Raw genomic sequence first — 16,100 nt, forward strand, 5'->3', positions numbered from 1 at the left:
AAAACAATGTTATTACAGAAATCCGCTTTTTGGCTGCTTCTCAGCGAGAAATGGTCATTTTGAACCTGAAACACAGGTAAGTGGTTTGGTGAGTCCAACAATGAAAGGAGTCACTCAAATCAACTATATAGACTCCCTCCTTCAATGTCCTGACGTTTTCAATAGCCTGCCTTAAAAAATCAGAAGGTAAAACAATGTTAATACAGAAATCCGCTTTTTGGCTGCTTCTCAGCGAGAAACAGTCATTTTGAACCTGAAACACAGGTAAGTGGTTTGGTGAGTCCAATAATGAAAGGAGTCACTCAAATCAAATATATATAATCCCTCCTTCAATGTTCTGACTTTTTCAATAGCTTGCCTTAAAAAATCAGAAGGTAAAACAATGTTATTACAGAAATCCGCTTTTTGGCTGCTTCTCAGCGAGAAACAGTCATTTTGAACCTGAAACACAGGTAAGTTGTTTGGTGAGTCCAATAATGAAAGGAGTCGCTCAAATCTACTATATAGACTCCCTCCTTCAATGTTCTGACGTTTTCAATAGCTTGCCTTAAAAAATCAGAAGGTAAAACAATGTTATTACAGAAATCCGCTTTTTGGCTGCTTCTCAGCGAGAAACGGTCATTTTGAACCTGAAACACAGGTAAGTGGTTTGGTGAGTCCAACAATGAAAGGAGTCACTCAAATCAACTATATAGACTCCCTCCTTCAATGTTCTGACGTTTTCAATAGCCTGCCTTAAAAAATCAGAAGGTAAAACAATGTTATTACAGAAATCCGCTTTTTGGCTGCTTCTCAGCGAGAAACAGCCATTTTGAACCTGAAACACAGGTAAGTGGTTTGGTGAGTCCAATAATGAAAGGAGTCACTCAAATCAACTATATAGACTCCCTCCTTCAATGTTCTGACGTTTTCAATAGCTTGCCTTAAAAAATCAGAAGGTAAAACAATGTTATTACAGAAATCCGCTTTTTGGCTGCTTCTCAGCGAGAAACGGTCATTTTGAACCTGAAACACAGGTAAGTGGTTTGGTGAGTCCAACAATGAAAGGAGTCACTCAAATCAACTATATAGACTCCCTCCTTCAATGTTCTGACGTTTTCAATAGCTTGCCTTAAAAAATCAGAAGGTAAAACAATGTTATTAAAGAAATCCGCTTTTTGGCTGCTTCTAAGCGAGAAACAGTCATTTTGAACCTGAAACACAGGTAAGTGGTTTGGTGAGTCCAACAATGAAAGGAGTCACTCAAATCAAATATATATAATCCCTCCTTCAATTTTCTGACTTTTTCAATAGCTTGCCTTAAAAAATCAGAAGGTAAAACAGTCTTATCACAGAAATCCGCTTTTTGGCTGTATCTCAGCGAGAAACGGTCATTTTGAACCTGAAACACAGGTAAGTGGTTTGGTGAGTCCAACAATGAAAGGAGTCACTCAAATCAACTATATAGACTCCCTCCTTCAATTTTCTGACTTTTTCAATAGCTTGCCTTAAAAAATCAGAAGGTAAAACAATGTTATTACATAAATCCGCTTTTTGGCTGCTTCTCAGCGAGAAATGGTCATTTTGAACCTGAAACACAGGTAAGTGGTTTGGTGAGTCCAACAATGAAAGGAGTCACTCAAATCAACTATATAGACTCCCTCCTTCAATTTTCTGACTTTTTCAATAGCTTGCCTTAAAGAATCAGAAGGTAAAACAATGTTATTACAGAAATCCGCTTTTTGGCTGCTTCTCAGCGAGAAACGGTCATTTTGAACCTGAAACACAGGTAAGTGGTTTGGTGAGTCAGATAATGAAAGGAGTCACTCAAATCAACTATATAGACTCCCTCCTTCAATGTTCTGACGTTATCAATAGCTTGCCTTAAAAAATCAGAAGGTAAAACAATGTTATTACAGAAATCCGCTTTTTGGCTGCTTCTCAGCGTGAAACGGTCATTTTGAACCTGAAACACAGGTAAGTGGTTTGGTGAGTCAGATAATGAAAGGAGTCACTCAAATCAACTATATAGACTCCCTCCTTCAATGTTCTGACGTTATCAATAGCTTGCCTTTAAAAATCAGAAGGTAAGACAATGTTATTACAGAAATCCGCTTTTTGGCTGCTTCTCAGCGAGAAACGGTCATTTTGAACCTGAAACACAGGTAAGTGGTTTGGTGAGTCCAACAATGAAAGGAGTCTCTCAAATCAACTATATAGACTCCCTCCTTCAATTTTCTGACTTTTTCAATAGCTTGCCTTAAAAAATCAGAAGGTAAAACAGTCTTATCACAGAAATCCGCTTTTTGGCTGTATCTCAGCGAGAAACGGTCATTTTGAACTTGAAACACTGTAAGTGGTTTGGTGAGTCCAACAATGAAAGGAGTCACTCAAATAAACTATATAGACTCCCTCCTTCAATTGTCTGACTTTTTCAATAGCTTGCCTTAAAAAATCAGAAGGTAAAACAATGTTATTACAGAAATCCGCTTTTTGGCTGCTTCTCAGCGAGAAACAGTCATTTTGAACCTGAAACACAGGTAAGTGGTTTGGTGAGTCCAATAATGAGAAGAGTCACTCAAATCAACGATATAGACTCCCTCCTTCAATGTTCTGACTTTTTCAATAGCTTGCCTTAAAAAATCAGAAGGTAAAACAATGTTATTACAGAAATCCGCTTTTTGGCTGCTTCTCAGCGAGAAACAGTCATTTTGAACCTGAAACACAGGTAAGTGGTTTGGTGAGTCCAATAATGAAAGGAGTCTCTCAAATCAACTATATAGACTCCCTCCTTCAATTTTCTGACTTTTTCAATAGCTTGCCTTAAAAAATCAGGAGGTAAAACAATGTTATTACAGAAATCCGCTTTTTGGCTGCTTCTCAGCGAGAAACGGTCATTTTGAACCTGAAACACAGGTAAGTGGTTTGGTGAGTCCAATATTGAAAGGAGTCACTCAAATCAACTATATAGACTCCCTCCTTCAATGTTCTAACTTTTTCAATAGCTTGCCTTAAAAAATCAGAAGGTAAAACAATGTTATTACAGAAATCCGCTTTTTGGCTGCTTCTCAGCGAGAAACGGTCATTTTGAACCTGAAACACAGGTAAGTGGTTTGGTGAGTCCAATAATGAAAGGAGTCACTCAAATCAACTATATAGACTCCCTCCTTCAATGTTCTAACGTTTTCAATAGCTTGCCTTAAAAAATCAGAAGGTAAAACAGTCTTATCACAGAAATCCGCTTTTTGGCTGTATCTCAGCGAGAAACGGTCATTTTGAACTTGAAACACAGGTAAGTGGTTTGGTGAGTCCAACAATGAAAGGAGTCACTCAAATAAACTATATAGACTCCCTCCTTCAATTGTCTGACTTTTTCAATAGCTTGCCTTAAAAAATCAGAAGGTAAAACAATGTTATTACAGAAATCCGCTTTTTGGCTGCTTCTCAGCGAGAAACAGTCATTTTGAACCTGAAACACAGGTAAGTGGTTTGGTGAGTCCAATAATGAGAGGAGTCACTCAAATCAACGATATAGACTCCCTCCTTCAATGTTCTGACTTTTTCAATAGCTTGCCTTAAAAAATCAGAAGGTAAAACAATGTTATTACAGAATTCGCTTTTTGGCTGCTTCTCAGCGAGAAACAGTCATTTTGAACCTGAAACACAGGTAAGTGGTTTGGTGAGTCCAATAATGAAAGGAGTCTCTCAAATCAACTATATAGACTCCCTCCTTCAATTGTCTGACTTTTTCAATAGCTTGCCTTAAAAAATCAGAAGGTAAAACAATGTTATTACAGAAATCCGCTTTTTGGCTGCTTCTCAGCGAGAAACAGTCATTTTGAACCTGAAACACAGGTAAGTGGTTTGGTGAGTCCAATAATGAAAGGAGTCATTCAAATCAACTATATAGACTCCCTCCTTCAATGTTCTAACGTTTTCAATAGCTTGCCTTAAAAAATCAGAAGGTAAAACAGTCTTATCACAGAAATCCGCTTTTTGGCTTTATCTCAGCGAGAAACGGTCATTTTGAACTTGAAACACAGGTAAGTGGTTTGGTGAGTCCAACAATGAAAGGAGTCTCTCAAATCAACTATATAGACTCACTCCTTCAATTTTCTGACTTTTTCAATAGCTTGCCTTAAAAAATCAGAAGGTAAAACAATGTTATTACAGAAATCCGCTTTTTGGCTGCTTCTCAGCGAGAAACGGTCATTTTGAACCTGAAACACAGGTAAGTGGTTTGGTGAGTCAGATAATGAAAGGAGTCACTCAAATCAACTATATAGACTCCCTCCTTCAATGTTCTGACGTTATCAATAGCTTGCCTTAAAAAATCAGAAGGTAAAACAATGTTATTACAGAAATCCGCTTTTTGGCTGCTTCTCAGCGAGAAACAGTCATTTTGAACCTGAAACACAAGTAAGTGGTTTGGTGAGTCCAATAATGAAAGGAGTCTCTCAAATCAACTATATAGAATCCCTCCTTCAATTGTCTGACTTTTTCAATAGCTTGCCTTAAAAAATCAGAAGGTAAAACAATGTTATTACAGAAATCCGCTTTTTGGCTGCTTCTCAGCGAGAAACAGTCATTTTGAACCTGAAACACAGGTAAGTGGTTTGGTGACTCCAATAATGAAAGGAGTCATTCAAATCAACTATATAGACTCCCTCCTTCAATGTTCTAACGTTTCCAATAGCTTGCCTTAAAAAATCAGAAGGTAAAACAGTCTTATCACAGAAATCCGCTTTTTGGCTTTATCTCAGCGAGAAACGGTCATTTTGAACCTGAAACACAGGTAAGTGGTTTGGTGAGTCCAACAATGAAAGGAGTCTCTCAAATCAACTATATAGACTCACTCCTTCAATTTTCTGACTTTTTCAATAGCTTGCCTTAAAAAATCAGAAGGTAAAACAATGTTATTACAGAAATCCGCTTTTTGGCTGCTTCTCAGCGAGAAACGGTCATTTTGAACCTGAAACACAGGTAAGTGGTTTGGTGAGTCAGATAATGAAAGGAGTCACTCAAATCAACTATATAGACTCCCTCCTTCAATGTTCTGACGTTATCAATAGCTTGCCTTAAAAAATCAGAAGGTAAAACAATGTTATTACAGAAATCCGCTTTTTGGCTGCTTCTCAGCGAGAAACGGTCATTTTGAACCTGAAACACAGGTAAGTGGTTTGGTGAGTCAGATAATGAAAGGAGTCACTCAAATCAACTATATAGACTCCCTCCTTCAATGTTCTGACGTTATCAATAGCCTGCCTTAAAAAATCAGAAGGTAAGACAATGTTATTACAGAAATCCGCTTTTTGGCTGCTTCTCAGCGAGAAACGGTCATTTTGAACCTGAAACACAGGTAAGTGGTTTGGTGAGTCCAACAATGAAAGGAGTCTCTAAAATCAACTATATAGACTCCCTCCTTCAATTTTCTGACTTTTTCAATAGCTTGCCTTAAAAAATCAGAAGGTAAATCAATGTTATTACAGAAATCCGCTTTTTGGCATTTTCTCAGCGAGAAACAGTCATTTTGTACCTGAAACACTGTAAGTGGTTTGGTGAGTCCAATAATGAAATAAGTCTCTCAAATCAACTACATAGACTCCTTTCCCCAATTTTCTGACGTTTTCAATAGCTTGCCTTAAAAAATCAGAAGGTAAATCAATGTTATGACAGAAATCCGCTTTTTGGCAGTTTCTCATGCGAGAAACAGTCATTTTGTACCTGAAACACTGTAAGTGGTTTGGTGAGTCCAATAATGAAATGAGTCGCTCAAATCAACTACATAGACTCCTTTCTCCAATTTTCTGACGTTTTCAATAGCTTGCCTTAAAAAATCAGAAGGTAGGATTCTTAATAGGACTAGCTGTTAATATCCCTAAAATATATCAGCACGATAACTCCTATCGGACATGACTGTGGGGTGGAGTTTGGACAGGATCGCGGGGCACCACCAAATCTACACGTCATCAGTTGTGTGCCTTGTCTTCATCAGGTGTTTCGGCCTCTTAACACAATACACCCTCTTCCAAGGTTGGCCTGCCACAGGCTGATCAGACCTGGGTGTGTGTCATATGGTGGCACCCCGTGGTCATCAAACAGCCCATGTTGCATCCCTCCGTTTCAGCCACAGCCAGTGACTGCTCCGTTCGGCTGCTTTGGCAAGTTCTTTTATTGCCTTCCGCTGGGCCTGTCCTCTGATCCCAACTTCCTTCAGGAGCCGTGTGGTGGACCTGGCTACAAAGCCTCGGCAGCCAACCTCCACTGGCCACACCTTTACGTTCCATCCCCGCGCCTCAGCATCAGCTGCTAGGTTAGCATAACGCAGCCTTTTTCTTTCGAATGCTTCGTCGATGTTATCCTCCCACGGGACAGTCAGCTCCACAATGAAGACACGCCGGCAGGACTTGGACCAGAGGACCAAATCTGGGCGCAGGTTGGTTGCTGCGATTTCTGGCGGGAAAGTGAGCCTCTGGCTGAGGTCTACCCGCATTTCCCAATCCCGGGCTGTGTCCAGTGGGCCTAAGTTTGGAGGTGATGGCTTGGTTCTCCGTTTCTCCCCTTGTCGGACGAATGTTGTCTTCCGTGGGAGGGTGGTCTGGGTTTTGAAAGGCATGGCGTTGATGGTGACCCTCTTGTCCTCAAGTTCGGCAGCCAAGCACTTCAACACTTGGTTATGGCGCCAGGTGTATCTTCCTTGAGTCAGGCTGGTCTTGCAACCCACCAGGATGTGTTTGAGGGTTGCTGGGGCTGCACACTGCAGGCAGGCTGGGTCCTCTCCATACCAGAGATGTAGGTTGGTTGGAGAGGGCAGGACATCATAAGTGGCTCTGATGATGAAGCTGAGCCTATTAGCCTCCATGCTCCACATCTCATTCCACGTGATTTTCCTCCTCTCCACACCCTCCCACCTCATCCAGCGTCCTTGCTGGGCTTGGGAGACTGCCTTGGCACACCTGGCTGCCTCCTCCTGGTTGCGCACCTCCTCAACCACCATGTGTCGCCGTTCAGACGGAGTAGCCTTTTGCCAAGCGGGTGTTGTTGCTTCCAGGCCAAGACCCCCTCTGCCATGTTGGACTCGTCCCACTATATCCCGGTGTCTGAGGGTGGTCTTTGCCACTGCTACTGCTGCAGATGGTTTCCATTTCCTCCCTGTTTTGCCAGGTTTGGAGCCGCATCTCTGACGCATGGGTCCCGGGATTCTGTAAGAGTCATTTCCACCCTTGTTTTGGCACATTTGTACTCCTCCACCAGGCTTGAGATTGGAAGGGAGAGCGCTCCATTGCCATACAGGCCTATGCTGGAAAGGCATCTCGGCAGTCCAAGCCACTTCCTCACTTGGGCATTCACCAGTCTCTCAAGCCAATTGACATGAGATAAGGTGACCTCATAGATGGAAATTGGCCACATGAGGCGAGGTAGCAGCCCAAACTGAAAGCACCATAGCTTCAATTTTCCAGGGAGAGCAGTGTTGTTAATCTGCTTGAGGCCGCTGATTGTATCCTGCCTGAGTTGTTCCACCTGCTCAGAGTCTTTAAGTTCTGCGCTATACCATCGGCCAAGGCTTTTGATAGGCTTCTCCAGAACTGTTGGGATTGGCTGGTCGTCCACATAGAACCTTGCATTGGTGAGCTTACCTTTGACAATGGAGATGCTACGGGATTTGCTGGGTTTAATCTCCATTCGTGCCCATTTGATGTTTCCCCGGAGTTTCTCCAGCAGACGTTTGGTACATGCGACCGTTGTTGTTATTGTCGTCATGTCGTCCATGTACGCCCTGATTGGGGGAAGACGGAGCCCGCTCTTCAATCGTTCTCCTCCAACCACCCATCGTGATGCACGAAAAAGTAGCTCCATTGCCATTGTAAACACCAGTGGCGAGATGGTGCAGCCCGCCATAATGCCTATCTCAAGGTGCTGCCAGGCAGTTGTACTATCCTGTGCTGTAACACAGAATTGGAGATCCTGGAAGTAGGCTTTGACTAGACTTGTGATGCCCTCTGGCACTTGAAAGAAGTTGAACGCTGTCCACAAGATCTCATGAGGCACTGACCCGAAGGCATTGGCAAGATCTAAAAACACCACATGCAGGTCTTTCTTCTCCTTCTTGGCCGTCTGTACTTGGTGCCAGATGACATTTGTGTGTTCCAAGCAACCTGAGAACCCACTTATCCCTGCCTTTTGCACTGAGGTGTCAACAAAGTTGTTCGCCAGCAGGAATGCTGAGAGCCTACGGGCCACGACACTGAAGAAAATCTTTCCTTCCACATTGAGAAGGCTGATCTGGCGAAACTGCTCGATGGTTGAGGAATTCTTCTCTTTGGGAATCAGGATCCCTCCTGCCCGTCGCCATGCCTTTGGTATCATTCCTTTTTCTCATGCCACTTTCATAAGCTTCCAGAGGTATTTCAAGACGCCTGGCGTGTTCTTATACACCCTGTATGGAATGCCGTTGGGCCCCGGGGCTGAAGCTGTTCTTGCCCGTTTTACTGTGCTCTCAACTTCGCTCCATGTGGGGGGCCTTGTTTCCATCTGGTGCTCAGGTGGTTGGATGGGTGGCATATCCTCCGGAATGCTGGCTGGCACATGCCTCTGTTTGTCGGAGTAGGTCTTCCGAAGATGTTCTTCCAGTTCTCTTATGGGTACTTTGAGGGTCCCAGATTTCTCCCTGACAAAGAGGTCCTTAACAAATTTATAGGGATCTCTGTAGAAGGCAGTCCTCGTTCGCTCTCTCTTCTTATGTTGCCTTCTCAGGCATTCTGCTCTTCGCAGTGCTGCCAGACGCTGCTTGATGTCGCCCTGTAGTGCCCCAAGGCCTTTCCTTTCCACTTCCGTGGCCTTCTTCCATTGTTTCCTCAGGCACCTCCTTTCTTTCACGAGTCACGTTGTCTCCTGGACTTGAGATGAGCAGATGGTTCCTTCTGTGTCTGCAAGTTCTCACGTTTCACACCAAATCTCTCTGCTCCATAGCTATAAATGGTCTCTCCGATCTTGTCCAGTTTTTTCTCCACACCCCCTTTCAGACCTTCTAAAAGGTGGACGAGGTCTGTGTCTGTGGTTTCCCACTCCTTTTTCTGACAGGATGTAGGCCAAAAGATTTGAGGTTTTCGTCCAGTCAGCCTCCGCTCTACTGCTGTCTGTGGCTGGATGGGCTCTGGGCTGATGTTCATAAATGGATCTGTGCTTGATTGAGCTTCGTCTGGGGTTCTGATACCCTGTGGACTGTGGTGAATATCCTGCCACTGGGCTTCACTCGACTGATTTGCCCTACCTCTAAGGAAGTAATGGTCAATGCGAGGCCCCTTGCTAAGCTCTCTCAGACACTTGAAACAATGTTATTACAGAAATCCGCTTTTTGGCAGTTTCTCAGCGAGAAACAGTCATTTTGAACCTGAAACACTGTAAGTGGTTTGGTGAGTCCAATAATGAAATGAGTCCCTCAAATCAACTACATAGACTCCTTTCTCCAATTTTCTGACGTTTTCAATAGCTTGCCTTGAAAATTCAGAAGGTAAATCAATGTTATGACAGAAATCCGCTTTTTGGCATTTTCTCAGCGAGAAACAGTCATTTTGTACCTGAAACACTGTAAGTGGTTTGGTGAGTCCAATAATGAAATGAGTCTCTCAAATCAACTACATAGACACCTTTCTGCAATTTTCTAACGTTTTCAATAGCTTGCCTTAAAAAATCAGAAGGTAAATCAATGTTATGACAGAAATCCGCTTTTTGGCATTTTCTCAGCGAGAAACAGTCATTTTGTACCTGAAACACTGTAAGTGGTTTGGTGAGTCCAATAATGAAATGAGTCCCTCAAATAAACTACATAGACTCCTTTCTCCAAGTTTCTGAAGTTTTCAATAGCTTGCCTTAAAAAATCAGAAGGTAAATCAATGTTATGACAGAAATCCGCTTTTTGGCATTTTCTCAGCGAGAAACAGTCATTTTGTACCTGAAACACTGTAAGTGGTTTGGTGAGTCCAATAATGAAATGAGTCTCTCAAATCAACTACATAGACACCTTTCTGCAATTTTCTTACGTTTTCAATAGCTTGCCTTAAAAAATCAGAAGGTAAATCAATGTTATGACAGAAATCCGCTTTTTGGCATTTTCTCAGCGAGAAACAGTCATTTTGTACCTGAAACACTGTAAGTGGTTTGGTGAGTCCAATAATGAAATGAGTCCCTCAAATCAACTACATAGACTCCTTTCTCCAATTTTCTGACGTTTTCAATAGCTTGCCTTAAAAAATTTGAAGGTAAAACAATGTTATTACAGAAATCCGCTTTTTGGCATTTTCTCAGCGAGAAACGGTCATTTTGTACCTGGAACACTGTAAGTGGTTTGGTGAGTCCAATAATGAAATGAGTCTCTCAAATCAACTACATAGACTCCTTTCTCCAATTTTCTGACGTTTTCAATAGCTTGCCTTGAAAAATCAGAAGGTAAATCAATGTTATTACAGAAATCCGCTTTTTGGCATTTTCTCAGCGAGAAACGGTCATTTTGTACCTGAAACACTGTAAGTGGTTTGGTGAGTCCAATAATGAAATGAGTCCCTCAAATCAACTACATAGACTCCTTTCTCCAATTTTCTGACGTTTTCAATAGCTTGCCTTAAAAAATCAGAAGGTAAAACAATGTTATTACAGAAATCCGCTTTTTGGCATTTTCTCAGCGAGAAACGGTCATTTTGTACCTGAAACACTGTAAGTGGTTTGGTGAGTCCAATAATGAAATGAGTCCCTCAAATCAACTACATAGACTCCTTTCTCCAATTTTCTGATGTTTTCAATAGCTTGCCTTAAAAAATCAGAAGGTAAATCAATGTTATGACAGAAATCCGCTTTTTGGCATTTTCTCAGCGAGAAACAGTCATTTTGTACCTGAAACACTGTAAGTGGTTTGGTGAGTCCAATAATGAAATGAGTCTCTCAAATCAACTACATAGACTCCTTTCTCCAATTTTCTGACGTTTTCAATAGCTTGCCTTGAAAAATCAGAAGGTAAATCAATGTTATTACAGAAATCCGCTTTTTGGCATTTTCTCAGCGAGAAACGGTCATTTTGTACCTGAAACACTGTAAGTGGTTTGGTGAGTCCAATAATGAAATGAGTCTCTCAAATCAACTACATAGACTCCTTTCTCCAATTTTCTGACGTTTTCAATAGCTTGCCTTGAAAAATCAGAAGGTAAATCAATGTTATGACAGAAATCCGCTTTTTGGCATTTTCTCAGCGAGAAACAGTCATTTTGTACCTGAAACACTGTAAGTGGTTTGGTGAGTCCAATAATGAAATTAGTCTCTCAAATCAATTACATAGACACCTTTCTGCAATTTTCTAACGTTTTTCAATAGCTTGCCTTAAAAAATCAGAAGGTAAATCAATGTTATGACAGAAATCCGCTTTTTGGCATTTTCTCAGCGAGAAAAAGTCATTTTGTACCTGAAACACTGTAAGTGGTTTGGTGAGTCCAATAATGAAATGAGTCCCTCAAATCAACTACATAGACTCCTTTCTCCAATTTTCTGACGTTTTCAATAGCTTGCCTTAAAAAATCAGAAGGTAAAACAATGTTATTACAGAAATCCGCTTTTTGGCATTTTCTCAGCGAGAAACGGTCATTTTGTACCTGAAACACTGTAAGTGGTTTGGTGAGTCCAATAATGAAATCAGTCCCTCAAATCAACTACATAGACTCCTTTCTCCAATTTTCTGTCGTTTTCAATAGCTTGCCTTAAAAAATCAGAAGGTAAATAAATGTTATGACAGAAATCCGCTTTTTGGCATTTTCTCAGCGAGAAACAGTCATTTTGTACCTGAAACACTGTAAGTGGTTTGGTGAGTCCAATAATGAAATGAGTCTCTCAAATCAACTACATAGACACCTTTCTGCAATTTTCTAACGTTTTCAATAGCTTGCCTTAAAAAATCAGAAGGTAAATCAATGTTATGACAGAAATCCGCTTTTTGGCATTTTCTCAGCGAGAAACAGTCATTTTGTACCTGAAACACTGTAAGTGGTTTGGAGAGTCCAATAATGAAATGAGTCCCTCAAATCAACTACATAGACTCCTTTCTCCAATTTTCTGACGTTTTCAATAGCTTGCCTTAAAAAATCAGAAGGTAAATCAATGTTATGACAGAAATCCGCTTTTTGGCATTTTCTCAGCGAGAAACAGTCATTTTGTACCTGAAACACTGTAAGTGGTTTGGTGAGTCCAATAATGAAATGAGTCCCTCAAATCAACTACATAGACTCCTTTCTCCAATTTTCTGACGTTTTCAATAGCTTGCCTTAAAAAATCAGAAGGTAAAACAATGTTATTACAGAAATCCGCTTTTTGGCATTTTCTCAGCGAGAAACGGTCATTTTGTACCTGAAACACTGTAAGTGGTTTGGTGAGTCCAATAATGAAATGAGTCCCTCAAATCAACTACATAGACTCCTTTCTCCAATTTTCTGATGTTTTCAATAGCTTGCCTTAAAAAATCAGAAGGTAAATCAATGTTATGACAGAAATCCGCTTTTTGGCATTTTCTCAGCGAGAAACAGTCATTTTGTACCTGAAACACTGTAAGTGGTTTGGTGAGTCCAATAATGAAATGAGTCTCTCAAATCAACTACATAGACTCCTTTCTCCAATTTTCTGACGTTTTCAATAGCTTGCCTTGAAAAATCAGAAGGTAAATCAATGTTATTACAGAAATCCGCTTTTTGGCATTTTCTCAGCGAGAAACGGTCATTTTGTACCTGAAACACTGTAAGTGGTTTGGTGAGTCCAATAATGAAATGAGTCTCTCAAATCAACTACATAGACTCCTTTCTCCAATTTTCTGACGTTTTCAATAGCTTGCCTTGAAAAATCAGAAGGTAAATCAATGTTATGACAGAAATCCGCTTTTTGGCATTTTCTCAGCGAGAAACAGTCATTTTGTACCTGAAACACTGTAAGTGGTTTGGTGAGTCCAATAATGAAATGAGTCTCTCAAATCAACTACATAGACTCATTTCTCCAATTTTCTGACGTTTTCAATAGCTTGCCTTGAAAAATCAGAAGGTAAATCAATGTTATGATAGAAATCCGCTTTTTGGCATTTTCTCAGCGAGAAACAGTCATTTTGTACCTGAAACACTGTAAGTGGTTTGGTGAGTCCAATAATGAAATGAGTCGCTCAAATCAACTACATAGACACCTTTCTCCAATTTTCTAACGTTTTCAATAGCTTGCCTTAAAAAATCAGAAGGTAAATCAATGTCATGACAGAAATCCGCTTTTTGGCATTTTCTCAGCGAGAAACGGTCATTTTGTACCTGAAACACTGTAAGTGGTTTGGTGAGTCCAATAATGAAATGAGTCCCTCAAATCAACTACATAGACTCCTTTCTCCAATTTTCTGACGTTTTCAATAGCTTGCCTTAAAAAATCAGAAGGTAAATCAATGTTATGACAGAAATCCGCTTTTTGGCATTTTCTCAGCGAGAAACAGTCATTTTGTACCTGAAACACTGTAAGTGGTTTGGTGAGTCCAATAATGAAATGAGTCTCTCAAATCAACTACATAGACTCCTTTTTCCAATTTTCTAAGTTTTCAATAGCTTGCCTTAAAAAATCAGAAGGTAAAACAATGTTATGACAGAAATCCGCTTTTTGGCATTTTCTCAGCGAGAAACGGTCATTTTGTACCTGAAACACTGTAAGTGGTTTGGTGAGTCCAATAATGAAATGAGTCCCTCAAATCAACTACATAGACTCCTTTCTCCAATTTTCTGACGTTTTCAATAGCTTGCCTTAAAAAATCAGAAGGTAAATCAATGTTATGACAGAAATCCGCTTTTTGGCATTTTCTCAGCGAGAAACGGTCATTTTGTACCTGAAACACTGTAAGTGGTTTGGTGAGTCCAATAATGAAATGAGTCCCTCAAATCAACTACATAGACTCCTTTCTCCAATTTTCTGACGTTTTCAATAGCTTGCCTTAAAAAATCAGAAGGTAAATCAATGTTATGACAGAAATCCGCTTTTTTGCATTTTCTCAGCGAGAAACAGTCATTTTGTACCTGAAACACTGTAAGTGGTTTGGTGAGTCCAATAATGAAATGAGTCTCTCAAATCAACTACATAGACTCCTTTTTCCAATTTTCTAACGTTTTCGATAGCTTGCCTTAAAAAATCAGAAGGTAAAACAATGTTATTACAGAAATCCGCTTTTTGGCATTTTCTCAGCGAGAAACGGTCATTTTGTACCTGAAACACTGTAAGTGGTTTGGTGAGTCCAATAATGAAATGAGTCCCTCAAATCAGCTACATAGACTCCTTTCTCCAATTTTCTGACGTTTTCAATAGCTTGCCTTAAAAAATCAGAAGGTAAAACAATGTTATTACAGAAATCCGCTTTTTGGCATTTTCTCAGCGAGAAACGGTCATTTTGTACCTGAAACACTGTAAGTGGTTTGGTGAGTCCAATAATGAAATGAGTCTCTCAAATCAACTACATAGACTCCTTTCTCCAATTTTCTGACGTTTTCAATAGCTTGCCTTGAAAAATCAGAAGGTAAATCAATGTTATGACAGAAATCCGCTTTTTGGCATTTTCTCAGCGAGAAACAGTCATTTTGTACCTAAAACACTGTAAGTGGTTTGGTGAGTCCAATAATGAAATGAGTCTCTCAAATCAACTACATAGACTCCTTTCTCCAATTTTCTGACGTTTTCAATAGCTTGCCTTGAAAAATCAGAAGGTAAATCAATGTTATTACAGAAATCCGCTTTTTGGCATTTTCTCAGCGAGAAACGGTCATTTTGTACCTGAAACACTGTAAGTGGTTTGGTGAGTCCAATAATGAAATGAGTCTCTCAAATCAACTACATAGACTCCTTTCTCCAATTTTCTGACGTTTTCAATAGCTTGCCTTGAAAAATCAGAAGGTAAATCAATGTTATGACAGAAATCCGCTTTTTGGCATTTTCTCAGCGAGAAACAGTCATTTTGTACCTGAAACACTGTAAGTGGTTTGGTGAGTCCAATAATGAAATGAGTCTCTCAAATCAACTACATAGACTCATTTCTCCAATTTTCTGACGTTTTCAATAGCTTGCCTTGAAAAATCAGAAGGTAAATCAATGTTATGACAGAAATCCGCTTTTTGGCATTTTCTCAGCGAGAAACAGTCATTTTGTACCTGAAACACTGTAAGTGGTTTGGTGAGTCCAATAATGAAATGAGTCGCTCAAATCAACTACATAGACACCTTTCTCCAATTTTCTAACGTTTTCAATAGCTTGCCTTAAAAAATCAGAAGGTAAATCAATGTTATGACAGAAATCCGCTTTTTGGCATTTTCTCAGCGAGAAACGGTCATTTTGTACCTGAAACACTGTAAGTGGTTTGGTGAGTCCAATAATGAAATGAGTCCCTCAAATCAACTACATAGACTCCTTTCTCCAATTTTCTGACGTTTTCAATAGCTTGCCTTAAAAAATCAGAAGGTAAATCAATGTTATGACAGAAATCCGCTTTTTGGCATTTTCTCAGCGAGAAACAGTCATTTTGTACCTGAAACACTGTAAGTGGTTTGGTGAGTCCAATAATGAAATGAGTCTCTCAAATCAACTACATAGACTCCTTTTTCCAATTTTCTAAGTTTTCAATAGCTTGCCTTAAAAAATCAGAAGGTAAAACAATGTTATGACAGAAATCCGCTTTTTGGCATTTTCTCAGCGAGAAACGGTCATTTTGTACCTGAAACACTGTAAGTGGTTTGGTGAGTCCAATAATGAAATGAGTCCCTCAAATCAACTACATAGACTCCTTTCTCCAATTTTCTGACGTTTTCAATAGCTTGCCTTAAAAAATCAGAAGGTAAATCAATGTTATGACAGAAATCCGCTTTTTGGCATTTTCTCAGCGAGAAACGGTCATTTTGTACCTGAAACACTGTAAGTGGTTTGGTGAGTCCAATAATGAAATGAGTCCCTCAAATCAACTACATAGACTCCTTTCTCCAATTTTCTGACGTTTTCAATAGCTTGCCTTAAAAAATCAGAAGGTAAATCAATGTTATGACAGAAATCCGCTTTTTTGCATTTTCTCAGCGAGAAACAGTCATTTTGTA

The sequence above is a fragment of the Cololabis saira genome, unplaced genomic scaffold, assembly GCF_033807715.1.
Source record: "Cololabis saira isolate AMF1-May2022 unplaced genomic scaffold, fColSai1.1 scf026, whole genome shotgun sequence".
In the NCBI taxonomy this organism is placed as follows: domain Eukaryota; kingdom Metazoa; phylum Chordata; class Actinopteri; order Beloniformes; family Belonidae; genus Cololabis; species Cololabis saira.